This window comes from Sus scrofa, chromosome 1 (assembly GCF_000003025.6).
Source record: "Sus scrofa isolate TJ Tabasco breed Duroc chromosome 1, Sscrofa11.1, whole genome shotgun sequence".
In the NCBI taxonomy this organism is placed as follows: Eukaryota; Metazoa; Chordata; class Mammalia; order Artiodactyla; family Suidae; genus Sus; species Sus scrofa.
Genome location: NC_010443.5, coordinates 74,590,877 through 74,606,701, shown reverse-complemented (window position 1 = coordinate 74,606,701; position 15,825 = coordinate 74,590,877).

Below are 15,825 nucleotides of genomic sequence, written 5' to 3'. Positions count from 1 at the left end.
CCTGTGCAGACCCAGCTGCAGTAGGGCTCAGAGATGAATAAAGCCCAGACCCTATTCTTGAGCCTGCCACACGTACTGGGGTGTGGCGGGTGTAAATATGGGATGGCATACACCCCAGGCGAGAATGAAGTAGGAGCTGCTGGAGATATGCAAGAAAGGGTATGGGAGAATGAAATAAAAGACTTTTGGCTCGCGTTCATTCTCCCTAGAGGGTTGAAGAAAGGCTTCCTAGAGAGGTAGCATTCTGTTCAGTGGTATAGATTTTTGTACCACTGAAACAAGGGGAACAGATAGAGAGAAGAGGATGAAGTGCCCTTTAGGAGATGTCATCAAGGAGGAGGGCTTGTTGGGAGAAAGCATAGATGAACATATCACTCACAAGGACGAACTAAAAGATTCCACAGGTAGTGGGCTAGGACATTGTAGTAGCATTCCGTCAGAATTCCAGATATACTGGGGTTTTAATAAAAAGGTTTACATCCATTCATGATGAAAATTCTCACCAAACTGAACATTGAGGGAAAATATTTCAACACGGAGTTCCCGTCGTGGCGCAGCGGTTAACGAATCCGACTAGGAACCATGAGGTTGCGGGTTCGGTCCCTGCCCTTGCTCAGTGGGTTAATGATCCGGTGTTGCCGTGAGCTGTGGTGTAGGTTGCAGACGCGGCTCGGATCCCGCGTTGCTGTGGCTCTGGCGTAGGCTGGTGGCTACAGCTCCGATTTGACCCCTAGCCTGGGAACCTCCATATGCCGCAGGAGCGGCCCCAGAAATAGCAACAACAACAACAACAACAAAAGACAAAAAGACAGAAAAAAAAAAATTTCAACACAATAAAAGCTATTTATGACAAACCCATAGCCAACACAATACTCAACAGTAAAAAGCTGAAAGCCTTCTCACTAAAATCTGGAACAAAACAAGGATGCCTGGTCCCACCACTTCTATTCAAACATAGTATTGGAAGTCCTAGCCACAGCCATCAGACAAGAAAAAAGAAATAAAAGATATCCACATTGGAAGGGAAGAGGTTAAATTGTAATTATATGCACATGACATGATACCATATATAGAAAACCATAAGGATTCCACATAAAACCTATTAGAACTAATCAACAAATTCAGCAAGGTAGTGGGATACAAGATTAACATAGAGAAGTCTCGTACATTTCTTTATACTAACAGTGAAATATCAGAAAGAGAAAATAAAAATCAATCCTTTTAAAAAGTATGTCTCCCAAAAAAATAATATTCCTGGGAATAAATCTGACCAAGGACGTGAAAGACTTATATGCTGAGAGCTATAAAACACTGATAAAGGAAACTGAATATGATTCAAAGAAATGGAAAGATGCAAACTATGTCTAGTCACTTATGATAGTGTATGATAATGTGAGAAAATAGAATGTATATATGTATGTGTAACTGTGTCATCATACTGTACACTAGAAAAAAAATGTATTGGGATAATAATTTAAAAAAGGAAAGAAAGAAATGGAAAGATATCCCATGCTCCTAGGTTGAAAGAATTAATGTTAAGTAGCCATATTACCTAAAGCAATCTATAGATTTAATCTGATCTCTATAAAATTATCCATGACATTTTTCACACAATTAGAGCAAATGGTACTAAAATTTATGTGGAACCATAAAAGACTTAGAATTGCCGTGGAGTTCCTGTTGTGGCACAGTGGAAACTAATCTGACTAATACCCATGAGGATGCAGGTTCCATCCCTGGCCTCACTAGGTGGGTTGGGGATCCGGCATTGCTATGAGCTGTGGTGTAGGTTGCAGACATGGCTCAGATCTCAGTGTTGCTGTGGCAGTGGCTATGGCGTAGGCCAGCAGCTGCTGTAACTCCAATTCGACCCCTCGCCTGGGAACTTCCTATGCTGCAGGTGCAGCCCTAAAAAGCAAGATAATAATAATAATATAAAAAATAATTTAAAAAAGATCTAGAATTGCCAAAGAAATGCTGAGGAAAAAGTACAAAGCTGGAGGCATGACTCTCCAGACTTCAGACAATACTACAAAGCTACAATAATCAAAATAGTGTTGCATCAACACAAAAATAGACTATGGCTCAATGGAAGAGAATAGAGACACCAGAAACAAACATACACATCTACAGTCAACTCATCTTTGACAAAGGATGCCAAAATATACAACAGAGAAAAGTCTCTTCAGCAAGAGGTGTTGGGAAAGCTGGACAGCCACATGTAAATCAATGAAGTTAGAACACACCCTGACACCATATACACACAAAACTCTCAAAGTAGCTTAAAGACACAAGAATAAGACCTGACACCATAAAACTCCTAGAAGAGAACATAGGCAAAATATTCTCTGACATGAATCACAGCAATACTTTCTTAGTTCAGTCTCCCAAGGCAAAAGAAAAAAAGTAAAAATAAGCAAATGGAACTTAATCAAACTTACAAGCTTTTGCATGGCAAAAGAAACTATCAACAAGGCAAAAAGACAGCTTACAGACTGGGAGAAAATATTTGCAAATGATGCAACTGATAAGGGCTTAATTTCCAAAATATACAAATAGCTCATACAACTCAATATCAAAAACCCCTAAACAACCCAATCAAAAAATGGGCAGAAAATCTTAAGAGACATCTCTCCAAGACATACAGGTGGCCAACAAGCCTGTGAAAAGATGTTCAACATCACTAATTATTGGAGAAATGTAAATCAAAACTACAGTGAGGTACCAGTCAGAATGGCCATCATCAAAAGTCTACAAACAATAAATGCAGAGAGGGTGTGGAGAAAAGGGAACCCTTCTATACTGTTAGTAGGAATGTAAACTGGTGCAGCCACTATGGAAAAGAGTATGGAGGTCCCTTTAAAAATTAAAAATAGTTACCATACAATCTAGTAATCCTACTTCTGGGTATATATCCGGAAAAGATGAAAACACTAATTTAAAAAGATATAGGCACCCCAATGTTCATAGCAACTCTGTTTACAATAACCAAGACATGGGAGCAACTTAAATGCCCATTGGCAGACAATTGGTCTACAGACACAACTGAATATTACTCAGCCATAAAAAGAATGAAATATTGCCATTTGCAGCAATATCCATAGATGGACCTAGAGATTATCATACTAAGTGGAGTAAACCAGATAAAGACAAATATCACATGACATTACCTGTATGTGGAATCTAAAAAAAAAAATGTTGCAAATGAACTTATTTACAAAACAGAAATAGACTCAGACATAGAAAACAAACTTATGGTTACCAAAGGGGAAGGGGCAAGGGAGAGATACAGACAAATTTGGGATTAACAGATACACCCTACTGTATATAAAATACATAAACCACAAGGACAGACTGAATAGCTCAAGAAACTGTGTTCAATATCTTGGAATAACCTTTAATGGAAAAGAATCTGGAAAATAATGTATAATAATGTTTCCAGTTATATGTTCAGTCATATGTTTATGTATCACTGAAACACTTTGCTGTACACCTGAAACTAACACAGCATTGTAAATTAACTCTATTTTACTTTTTAAAAACCCACTTTTTTTTTTTTTTGCCTAATGGGTAAAAAGGTCATTATATGTGGCTTCATAGATAATTATTCCTATTCCTCCTACACCACTAATATGATCCTCCCTTATTATGGTTTTTGGGAGTAGCTTCCCTCTGCCTGTAATGCCCTCCCCAGAGGGTAACACGGCTGGTCCCCATGTTATTCAGTGACTTCCTCACTGAGAGGAGCCCAGGTACTCTCAATCATCTAACGCGTCTTTTTTGTCTCAGCACTAAACACCCTGATGTTTTCTTGTTTATTTTTATGTTGATTTGTTCACTATTATCCTCTCCCCTCTCCCTCCTCCCTCCACACACAAAGAGAAGAGTCAGGGCTGCTGTGATCACCCACCACAAGTACTGAGTGAATGACTCCACCTAGGTCCTCTTAAAATACTTGTTATAGGGAGTTCCCTTGTGGTGTAGCAGGTTAAAGATCCAGCGTTGTCACTACAGTAGCTGGGGTCAGTCCCTGGCCTGGGAACTTCCACATGCTGCAGATATGGCCAAACAACAAACAAACAGGCAAACTTGTTATGAGGTCAGTCTGATGAAATGGTCCAACTTGAGATTATCCCAAATCCACTATGTGAAAAAAGAAAGGTGGAGGTGGGGAGAGAGAGAGAGACAGAGAGGGAGGAAATTGCTCCAGTGAAATTTGATGTATGAGATTACCAGGCAGCTTTAGTTTAATGCCTATTAATATCTAACTAATTTCATTTTCTCTTTACTTGTATTAAACAATCTTCCTGTGTTTTATGCACCTCTCAAAGATGACATGTTATAGGAAAAACGTGGTAGAATTAATAAATACATTAAAATATTTTGCTTATGTAACTTTTGAGTATGTGATTTCTCCACAAATTTCTTTAGGAATGTTAAAGATATGAAGTCTTTGTTTCTCAAGCTTAGTTCATCAGTTTCTCTGAGAGCACTTTTTTTTTTTAATTTATTTTATTTTGTTTTTTTCTAGGGCTGCACCCGTGGCATATGGAGGTTCCCAGGCTAGGGGTCCAATCAGAGCTGTAGCTGCTGGCCTACGCCACAGCCACAGCAAGGTGGGATCCCAGCTGCGTCTGCAACCTACACCACAGTCCATGGCACAGAGCAAGGCCAGGGATGGAACCTGCAACCTCATGGTTCCTAGTTGGATTCGTTAATTGCTGAGCCATGAGGGGGACTCCTGAGAGCACTTCTTTAAAATACAACTTTCTAGGCTTCTTCATGGAAGATTCACTAAGTTTGGGGTGGGGTCCAATAGTCTGTACTCGGCTTCCCAGCTGATTCTGCTGGTTCAGTAGGTTTGGGGACCAATATGTAAATTATCTTCCAGCATCATCCAGCAAAAAACATCAATGGTTCATTCTACTGCTGCAAAGCTCATCACTGTGAGGAAAATACTTTAAAGAAATGTAAGATTTTACTTACCATTTGCTGATTATAACGTTCACACTAAGCCAGACTCTCCCTGAACACACTGAACACCTTGGGGGCCTCAGGGGTGGCTGAGGCCTTTGGCCTCCCTGGAGCAGGTCAGCACAGGTCCTCAGTCTCTTCTGCACCTTCAGCCTCTCCAGAAGCGGCGCCCGGGCTGGGGACAGCCTGAACTTGTGAGCTTCCAGAGAGCAGACAGGCACTCTGAGCCCCCTTCCCTTCCTGCAAGAGGTCGCTGCACACAGACGCGGAGTGACCACGTGGGGTCCGCGGGCCATGCAAGAATCCATGCAAAGGCCTTAAGGGTCTGCGTGCAGAAGTTGGCCTTGTTTCCAGTACCTTGAGGAGAGGTTTCTGAGCATTTGTCCTAGGTTCTCGGTGGAAACCACAACTCAGAGAATGAGGCCGTTTCTTCACATCATCACGTTGCCAGTGGGCTCCTGCGCAACCCCACCCACAGGGGAAGGTTTGCACTAGGGCGGGACTCAAGCCCCCTGTGCTACTGCAGAAGAAGCGCAAAAGCAAACACCAGCCTGAGGGTGAGAACCAAGCTGCCCCGGTCAGGGTGGGGGGCAGGAGTCCAGGGGTGGCAGCTGCCACCATCTGGGCCTCCGAGTTCTCAGGCAGCCTTTCAGGTCGCCTCTTTCATCCTTCAGAGAGAGCTAAAGTGCCAGTCTGAAAAATGGGAAGGAATGAGCAGCCCGTGAACCAGCGAGTCTCTTAGGAAGGGCATCATGGATGACAATTATCGTCCGACGGATGCTGGTTGTGCCACGTGCTCGTCCCCATCACACCTTAGAGGTGTGCCCTTAACCCCAGGTCTGTCTGACTCCAAACAGCAAGGTTGTCCTCCTGATGTGTGAGAAAACCAAGGTTCACAGACACTGGGCTTGGCCCCGCCACGGAGCTGTGAACCCAGACAGTGTCTTCTGGTCCCAGCGGGACCCATCCTACCCCGTGGAGCTCGGCGAGAGGGCAGAGGGAGGCAGAAAGCAGGCACTGTGCTCTGCAGGGGATGACCAGGCAGAGGCCAGCTCTCAACGCAGGTAGAGCACCAGGTGCAGACACCTTGCCCCAGCCCTGCAGCAAACGCCAGGTGACAGTTTCTGGCCTTGAGGCCGAGCTGAAAGGGTTGAAACTCAGTGGCACAATCTGGAGCAGCTCAGAGCCTTGGAGGAGAAAGCTCTTCCTGAGGCAGGTGTCAAGCTGGTTTAGAGGCCACATAGGCTGCAGACCCAGTTCGGCCCCAAATGAGGAGCCTTGCCCTGAAATCCCCTAGGAGCTGTCACACCAGTTCCAGCAGCAAGAAGGACTTGCTCTCAGCTGGCATCAGAAGGCCACCCTGGAGCCCTCCAACTGGTGGCCTGACAGCAGCTCTGGGGTCACTGTGCTGCCCCTCTCTTCCTCTCCAGCCTGTCCCAGCAGCTCCTTCTCCGCCTCCTCACAGCAGGGGTTCATTGCAGGAATCACGACCAGGGTTTGCCCACCCATACACGGTGTCTGTTTTGCCCCAAACTTATATTTTGAGGATTATTTTTGTGCTGTTAAATCTGATTATGTCTGTACCACAAACGTATAAACAATTATTTTTAATTCTACAGACTATGTTATGCTAATCAACAGAAATCAACTGATACTTCTTTAGAGATTGAATTTAATATTCTTCATGTTTCCCAATCTGGTTAAAAATGATAGGTTATTAGTACAAAACAAGGGGCAAATTTTGATGATAGCAGCAGTTTTTATACTAGGCACCCTCAATTTGGGGTTCTAAAGATGAAACTGTTAAGACTGGGAGGACCAAATGACATCCTATTTCTCTCTTACCATCCAGAAGAAAAACAGTCAAGTCATTCTACCTCCCCCTTCAGATTCCCAGTGCACTAAGCAAGTTCTCATGGTATTTATCACACTCTGCCCTGGGTATCAGCACTTTCTCTACACTCAGTTAATCTCCTGGACAGGAGGGAGGGGTCTTGTCACACTGCATTATGTCTATGTGCTGTCCTCAAAAGGGCAGGAGCCCCTCATGGCTTGGGAGTTTGTTTCAGTCACCTCTGTGTGCCCGGCCCCTAGCACAGTGTAGACAACAAGTAAACATTGAATGAATGAATGATTAATGAAGATCTGTACACAATTTTAACACCTTTTTGTTGTTGTTGTTGTTGTTGTTGTTGTTGTTTTGTTGTTGTTGTTGCTATTTCTTGGGCCGCTCCCGCGGCATATGGAGGTTCCCAGGCTAGGGGTTGAATCGGAGCTGTAGCCACCGGCCTACGCCAGAGCCACAGCAACTCGGGATCCGAGCCGCGTCTGCAACCTACACCACAGCTCAGGGCAACGCCGAATCGTTAACCCACTGAGCAAGGGCAGGGACCGAACCCGCAACCTCATGGTTCCTAGTCGGATTCGTTAACCACTGTGCCATGACGGGAACTCCTTTTTGTTGTTGTTGTTGTTGTTGTTGTTGTTAACACCTTTATTAAGATATAATTCACATACCATAAAATCCTACCCAAGTGTACAGGTCAGCAGTTTTTAGTATAGTCTCAGAATTGTGCAATCCTGATCACAATCTAATTTCAGACCCCCTGAAGTTACCCCTAGGAAAAAACACTGTATGTGTCAGCAAATCTTCCTCTAGGCCCTACTTTCTGTTTCTATGGATTTGCCCACTCTGGACATTTCACAGACAAGGAATCATGCAACATGTGGCCTTTGTGACTGCCTTCTTTCGTTTAGCATAATGTGCTCCAGGTACATCCGCGTCATAGCATGGATCGGTGCTTCATTTTTAAAATGCTGAATAATAACCCATTGTGTGGATATGGCACATTATGTGTATCAGTTCATCAGTTGGTGGATGTTTGTGTTATTTCACTTTTGGGGCTAATTTGGACAATGCTGTCTATGAACATTTATGTAGAAGTTTTTGTGGAGACATATTTTCCATTTCAATTGGGTATATACCTAGGAGTGGAATTGCTGGATGATATAGTAACTTTAAATGTTTAACATTTTGTGGAACTGCGAAGCAGTTTTCCAAAGATGCACCATTTTCCATTTTTGCCAGTAATGCAGGAGGATTCCAGTATCTCTACATCCTTGTCGACACTTGTTTTTAGCTGTCTCTTTGATTCTAGCCGTCCTAGGGGTGGGAAGTGGTAGTTCACTGTGGTTTTAATATGCATTTCTCTAATGAGTTATTGAACATTTTTGCTCAGTACATGAAACATTTTTCATATGTCTATTTAATCAAATTATAAATATCAGAGCTTCACAGAAAAAAACTTTATTCATGAGGCCCAAAGAGTAATGGCAAGTGACTTGTCCAAAGTTATGTACAGCAGAGCAGTACAGGGTCTCGCACTCCTAACCAGTGCCCTGCTCTTGTACCGCCAGCCCTCTGTCAGTTGCCTCTGGATCCTTACTTCATCTGATGAGCAAAGTGTCTGGATTCCTTGTGAGTCAGGATAAGCATGTGCTCTAGCGCAGCTTGGTTTTTTGTTTTTTTTTCTGTCTTTTCTAGGGCCGCACCCATGGCATATGGAGGTTCCCAGGCTAGGGGTCCAATCAGAGCTGCAGCTGCCAGCCTATGCCACAGCCACAGCAACACGGGATCTGAGCCGAGTCTGTGATCCTCACCACAGCTAATGGCAACGCCGGATCCTCAATCCACTGAGCAAGGCCAGGGATCGAACCCTCAACCTCATGTTCCTAGTCAGATTCGTTAACCACTGAGCCATGATGGGAACTCATAGTGCTGCTTGTTTTTATGCTCTACCTTTTCCTCTTTGGTCAGATTCATTTCACCTCTGAAAGTGGTTTTCTCTGGGAAAAGACTGTATACTTGAGCAGATTATTTTTATTTTTTTTCTTTTTCTTTTTTTTTTTCTCTCTTTAGGCCCTCACTGGTGGCACATGGAGGTTCCCAGGCTAGGGGTCGAATCAGAGCTGTAGCTGCTGGCCTACACCACAGCTGCAGCAACACTGGATCTGAACCGCATCTTCCACCTATACCACAGCTCATGGCAATGCTGGATCCTTAACCCACTGAGCAAGGCCAGGGATCGAACCCGAAACCTCATGGTTCCTAGTCAGATTTGTTTCCACTGCCCCGTAACAGAAACTCCAGATGATTTTTATAACTTGCAGCTACTTAGAGTTTTAAAACTGGCTGACCTCCAAGCACTACATAAATTGAAGCAGCTTTCTCGGCCACCTGAGTGTGAGCAAGAATGAGTTTAAGGTAATAGGATAAATTTAAACCTGTCTATATAATAGTTTCCCGGTGACCAAGAACACAGAAACAAAGCAAGTAAGCATTTGAAACTAAGAAAGGCAGTTGGGGAGTTCCGCTTGTGGCTCAGTGGGTTAAGAACCTGATGTAGCGTACGTAATGAAGTGGGTTTGATCCCTGGCCCCACTCAGTGGGTTAAGGATCCAGCGTTGCTGCAAGTGTAGTGTAGCTCACAGATGTGGCCCAGATCTGGCATTGCTGATGGCTGTGGCTATGGCCAGGAGCTGCAGCTCTGATTTGAGCCCTAGCCCAGGAACTTACATATGCCACAGGTACGGCCATAAAACGATTTTTTTTAATTAAAAAAAATAAATGTAGGGGGGCTGGTGGGGACAGTTAGAGCATATGCATGAATGTTGCGTCTTGGAGGATACAGAGACGTGCTGATACTGTCAGCCTTCCCAGGGTCACACCACATGCATCGGGGAATAAAGCTGAAGAGAGATGCCTTCCTTGTGTCGATCCTCAGGAAAGAGTCAGGTCCTGAGACACAGTCTAGATAGGCTACATTATGCTACAATAGCAAATGCCACTAAAAATCTCCACTGCTTATCAGTATATAATTTTATTTCTTGCTCATGCAACATCCACCATGGGTTTCCATGGGTGGCTCACCGTTCCAGGCTACGTTCAACTTGGGTGTATCTGCCTACACATAATATTTCCAGGTTTTTTGTGGCAAGAGAAGAGACATCTAGAAACTTAGAAACCAGCTTAGAAACTTTGCCTTGGAAGTGACACATGTCTTTGCCTAACTGCCAGAAGCCAAGGAGTATGATCGTCCTGTAAATTTGGAAGGAGAGGAGAACTGGGTATGGGCAAGCCAGGGCATTCTTTATGGACCTGGCTCTTCCCAGGGAAGCTCCTGGAACTCTCTTTGCATCTATAAGAGCAGCCCTTTGTGGAAGGAGACAGAGAGGGAGTCTGGAATGTGGAGGTGGAGCAGAAACAAAGGGGATTTGCATAGTGAAGACAATCAAATGTTATTACCCAACTCATCTAGATTCCAAGTATCTTCTGACTTTATTATCTGTATTCCCCCAAACATGAATGAAGTCTTTGTCTTAGCTCTGATTTGGAGAAACTCAACAAGTATGAGTCATCCTTGCTGGAGCCAGACTATGGAGAAGCTGCTTCCAGTCAGGAGAGTCTCATTCTTCTGTCAGTCTTGAGATTCTACTTTTCATTTAGATTGGTGAGATTTCATTAAGAAACAGTATAATCAACACAGAGCTTCTTCAATCAAAATAACCACTACTTTAAAAGTGTTTACATCATTATATCCCACATCTAGCAGAGTGCCTCACCATAAGAAGCTCTTAAACAGTATTCATTCAGTGAGTTAAAGAATGAACAAGAGGAATGAGAAGCATCGGCTATCTACTGCACTCCCAAAGGCCAGCCTCGTTCTATAAAACTCCAGGCTATCCTCAGCCCTGAGGTGGATAATGAGGACTGGGGAGACTCCAGACCCGATCCAGTTACTCTAGAAGCACTCAGGACAGGCCCACAGCACTGGGAACATGTTTGTGCAAACTGCTCCTATCTTCCTATTGTCAGCTGTGCTGCTCATTCCAAATGCCAGCCAGCCACCAAGTCGTGTCTGGTACTATATGTATTTTACTCTACTTACTGTTTCTCAATCATGCATCAACACAATTCTAATGTCTATCCATTCTTCACTGGCCCTTGTCAATTCATAGAGCTTTGCAGCTGCATGAGTGCCTGAGACAGTAACATTTCATGAAGATATTGCAGGCTTGGAAAAATGGGTTGAGGTCAGTACCATTTTAGACGTAGTGAGTTTAAAGAACGCTCAAGAGCAGTGGAAGTGCTGGAAAGGAGATTGGGGGAGTCAGGGATGGGAATACATATTGGGGGGTTATTGGCATCAGGTGGTATTTGTAGCTGCAGAAGTCAAGACTGTGAAGAAGATGATATATGTGAAAGTGCCTTGTAAAACATTAGGTGTTTTTAAAATTACCATTTTAAATGGGTCCAAGAAAGAACTCAGTGCATAAGAAAAGGAAAAGGAACCCTAAGTATTCAGAGAGAAGAATCAGGAGAACTAGGAAGGAGTTATAAGGGTGAGGCTGGGGTGGCAAAGTGCTAAAAGCTTCAGGGCAGCAGGAGATAGAGAGAGAGATTGATTTCAATCTGTAGACTGCCTTGAATAGGGTATTCAAATTCCCACCCCTACCCCAGTTTAGCCCCAACCCTTCCCCATACTCCAAACCCCCCTCCTATTCCAGTTCTCTACACCAGGGTTCCAAAGGGCCCAGTGCAATCTTTATCTCATTAGAAATAAACCCGACCTTGTCAAAGTGCGCTCTAGAGACTCTTTCAGTGAATCTCGAAGTCAACACTCTTTTTCATATTACTACTAAAACATTATTCACCTTTTTTATGCTCATTCTCTCATAAGTAAACATTTGACTTTTCTGGAAGCTACAATGCAATATCACAACAGATTGAATTGCATAAGCAGATAAAAGAATCTAATCTACAGTCTATTAAGCCAGACATTTGCCAAAAAATTTAAAATAATGCCACTCTTCTCAGGAAATTTTTTTTTTTTTGGAACATATAGGTATTTTTCACCATGCTATTTATATAACATGTACTGAGTTTATTTTTTTAAATGAATTAAATATTTAACAATTTCTAAATTTTAATTTCTAATACAGTTAAATACAAACACACACACACATACCCCATATAAATCAAACCTTTTTGGAGTCTTCCATAATTTGAAGAGTAGAAAGTGGTCCTGAGACATTTGATAACTGCTATCAAGTCCCTTACTTTCTTCAGGTCCCTAACTCCCCTTCTGTGACCACAAGGTGGGGTCATTTCCCTTTTTCCAGTGTCCCCTCCTCCACCCTAGCTCTTCTGCTGTGCTAACACCCCAGCTTTACACACCTCCCCAGGGTCCCACTAGCACCCTTCTCTCCCACATCTGCACATACTTTTTCTTTTTTTTTGGCTTTTGTCTTTTTAGAGCCACACCCAAGGCATATGGAGGTTCCCAGGCTAGGGCTCAAATCGGAGCTGTAGCTGGCGGCCTATGCCAGAGCTACAGCAACACCAGATCTGAGCTGCATCTGCGATGTACACCACAGTTCACAGCAGTGTTGGATACTTAACCCACTGAGCGAAGTCAGGAATCGAACCTGCAACCTCATGGTTCCTAGTCGGATTTGTTTCTGCTGCGCCACGATGGGAACTCCTGCACAGACTTTTTAAAAACACTTTTTATTCTACTTTAAAAAAAGGAATAATTTATTTACAATGTTGTGTTTGTTTCAAGTACACAGCAGTGATTCAGATTTATATGCATATATACATAAGTAATTTTTCATATTCTTTTCCATTATAGATAAGATATTGAATATAGCTCCCTGTGCTATAGAGTAGGCCCTTTAATCTATTTTATATATAGTAGTCTGTTAATCCCAAACTCCTAATTTATCCCTCCCTATCCCACCCCTTTCCCTTTGGTAACCATAAATTTGTTTTCTATATCTGAGTCTATTTCTATTTCACAAATAAGTTTATTGGATGATTTTTTTTAAAGTCCACATACAAGTAATATGTGATATGTGTCTTTCTCTGTCTGACTTATTCACTTAGTATGATAATCTCTAGGTCCATCCATGTTGCTGCAAATGGCATTATTTCATTCTTTTCCACGGCTGAATAATATATATATACACGTTGGATCTTTAACCCACTGCACTGGGCTGGGAATTGAAACCCCGCCTTGGCAGTGACCTGAGCTGCTGCAGCTGGATTCTTAACCCACCACACCACAGTGGGAACTCCTATTTGAGGTCTTTTTGATGACAGCCCTTCTGACAAGTGTGAGGTGGTGATAGCTCATTTTATTTTGATTTGCCTTCTCTAATGAGTGATGTTGAGTGTCTTTTCATATGCCTGTTGGCCATCTTTGGATAAATGTCTACTTATATTTTCTGCCCATTTTTTGATTGGGTTGTTTTTTTGATGAATTGTATGGGATGTTTATATATTTTGGAAATTTAGCTCTTGTCGGTTATATCATTTGCAACTGTTTTCTCACGGTCTATAGGGTGTCTTTTCATTTTGGTTATGGTTTCCTTTGTTATGCGTTGGTCCCAGCCCTGCAGAGACTTTCTACAAACCCCCATCAATAATCCCCAAAACATCTATTGTCTTTGCATCTCCCTGGAGCCCCCGTGTGCTGAAGAAAGTCCTATGATGCTGCCAAAAGTATCTTCCACTCTTATCTCTTTTGAGGGACCTCTGGCGCATCAAGTTTTATTGTTCATATTCCTCAGTTAGTGACACATTGACATCAGTTGGCCATAGGAAGCAGCCTTTTTATTTTTCCTCTCTCCTCCACTGGATTCAATCTCATTGCCTTCCTCCCATAAGCATCCACTCTAGTGTATGTTCTAATCTATTTCCATAAATATGTTTCAATTTTCTGTGCCCTAGAAAGACATGTAGTGTAATTTTATATGTGGGTTTCCAAACTTATATTAATGGCATTGAATCCAATTTTCTATCGAGGGCATCTGAGTGTTGTCCACGACGCCATACACAAACACGGTTCATTGCTTCTGACGCTGCAGAGGATTCCCTTGCAAGCAGAGTCCACCTTCCTCAGTCATTCCCCTCGTGATAGACTCCCAGTGGCCTCTGGTAGTTCATCTCTTTGACACACAGTTTTCTCATCAGACAAAAAGACCAGCTGGTGGTGATTGCACCAATCGGTACTTCAAAGTTTTGCCTCTGTGTTCTATTTCTTTGCCATCCTATTCCGTGCTGTGAGGAACAGCCCCCTTGTACATGCCCCTATATCCACATCTTTCCTACTCCAGCCCTCAAGGTCCACAGTCCACAGTGACTCAAGAAACAAGGGCCATTATTAGTAGTGGTGTGACAGACAAGGCCATTAGCACAGGATTTGGGTCTAGAAGACATGTTTCCTGGCTGTGTCACCTTGAGCCTCCATTTCCCTGTAGGAAGTAGGGATGATCACATTTTTGGAGAACTGCTGAGGATGAAATGATAGGGGAGAACCCAGTGCTTTGCAAAGCAGGATGTCTGGCTAGGTTAGCTATTTTCTGTTATCTGTTGGGGTGGAGAAAGCCTGAGAGTCTAGGCGAGGAGAAGCAGAGGAAGGGAGGAGAGCAGCAGGCTCCAGGAGGTGGCAGTGAGGCCCATGAGAGGCTTTGGCATGCAGTGGCTCCAGGTCCTCCAGGCATCACAGCAATGGCTTTTGCTTCTAGGGATGTGCAGACTCTATACTCTGGTATAGAGTCAGGCGATCTACATAGGCCAAACTTTGCTCACTGGCTGTGTGGTCACAGGTAAGAGCTCCCGAGCAGCAATTATCAACCCTGGCTGCACCTCAGAATCTGGGGCAGAGTGTTACCAGGTACCAACCTGGGGCCCTGCATCTCACCGCCTGCATCTGACTCTCCACGGTGGGACCTAGGCCTGGAACTGCAATTTTGAAAGCCTCTGTCCTCCAACCTTGTGTGATTCTTGGACACTTTTTTTTTCTTCTGTCAGTTCATCCCAATGACCACAAGATGGTGCCCTCTTTCTGGGAAATCTTTGATGTCCAACAAACAACAATCCATTTTCTCTATGAATCCTGAAAGAATGGGTTGTCTTTGCAGCATCTCATTAAGCCAGAATTCTGTGCCCTTGGTGTCTAGCCATGTGATGCGCATCTCGTTCCTTCTGCTAGAAACTATTGGGTTGGGATATGCTGTCTCCTGCTTTGCATTCAAGCAGCCATGATGCCAAGCGGATGAGGTATTTATTGCTGCTTTCTGATCATAATCTTTACTATCAATAAAAACTGATATTTAATCCTTTACCATTTGCAAAATGCTTTCCACCAACTATCCTCAGAATAACTTTATGAAATGAGTATTATTGTTTTCATTTATGGATGAAAAAAACAAAAGCTCAGAGCACAAAATCAAGGTCACAAAGCAAAAGCTGGCAGAACCAGATCCAGAGCCTTTCTCATTGTACTTGGAAAAGAAGAGCAGGTACATCAGAGAAATCAGCTTTCAACTGTTGGGCTCCTGACAAGTACAGCCCTGAGAGAGGAAACTTCTCAGGACAACCTCCGGAAGACTTCCTGAGCCAGGACAAAAGATGGACAGATGTCCTCTTGGAGTGTCACACCATCACAGGTGACAAACAGGTCAGTAGACACATTTGATTGGGCTGAGTGACCAGCTGAGGTGACATATGTGAAGTTTCTGGTGCAGAGCTGTTTGAGAGGCAGCAGATACTTAACAAGAGGACAGATTATATTACTTTAAAATTTCTGTTCCAGGAAAATGAACTGCTATTCCAATGGGAAAAATGAATCTGCCTTGAAGAAAAACTTATAAACTCATCTCCAAAGAAAATCCTTATCTACCAGCAAGTGATTTCTTAGGAGGCTAGTGGATCTAATGAAAGTCACTTATAAGATCAAGATCACAGACTTACCACCAGACAGTCCCACAGTCAATCAGGAATCC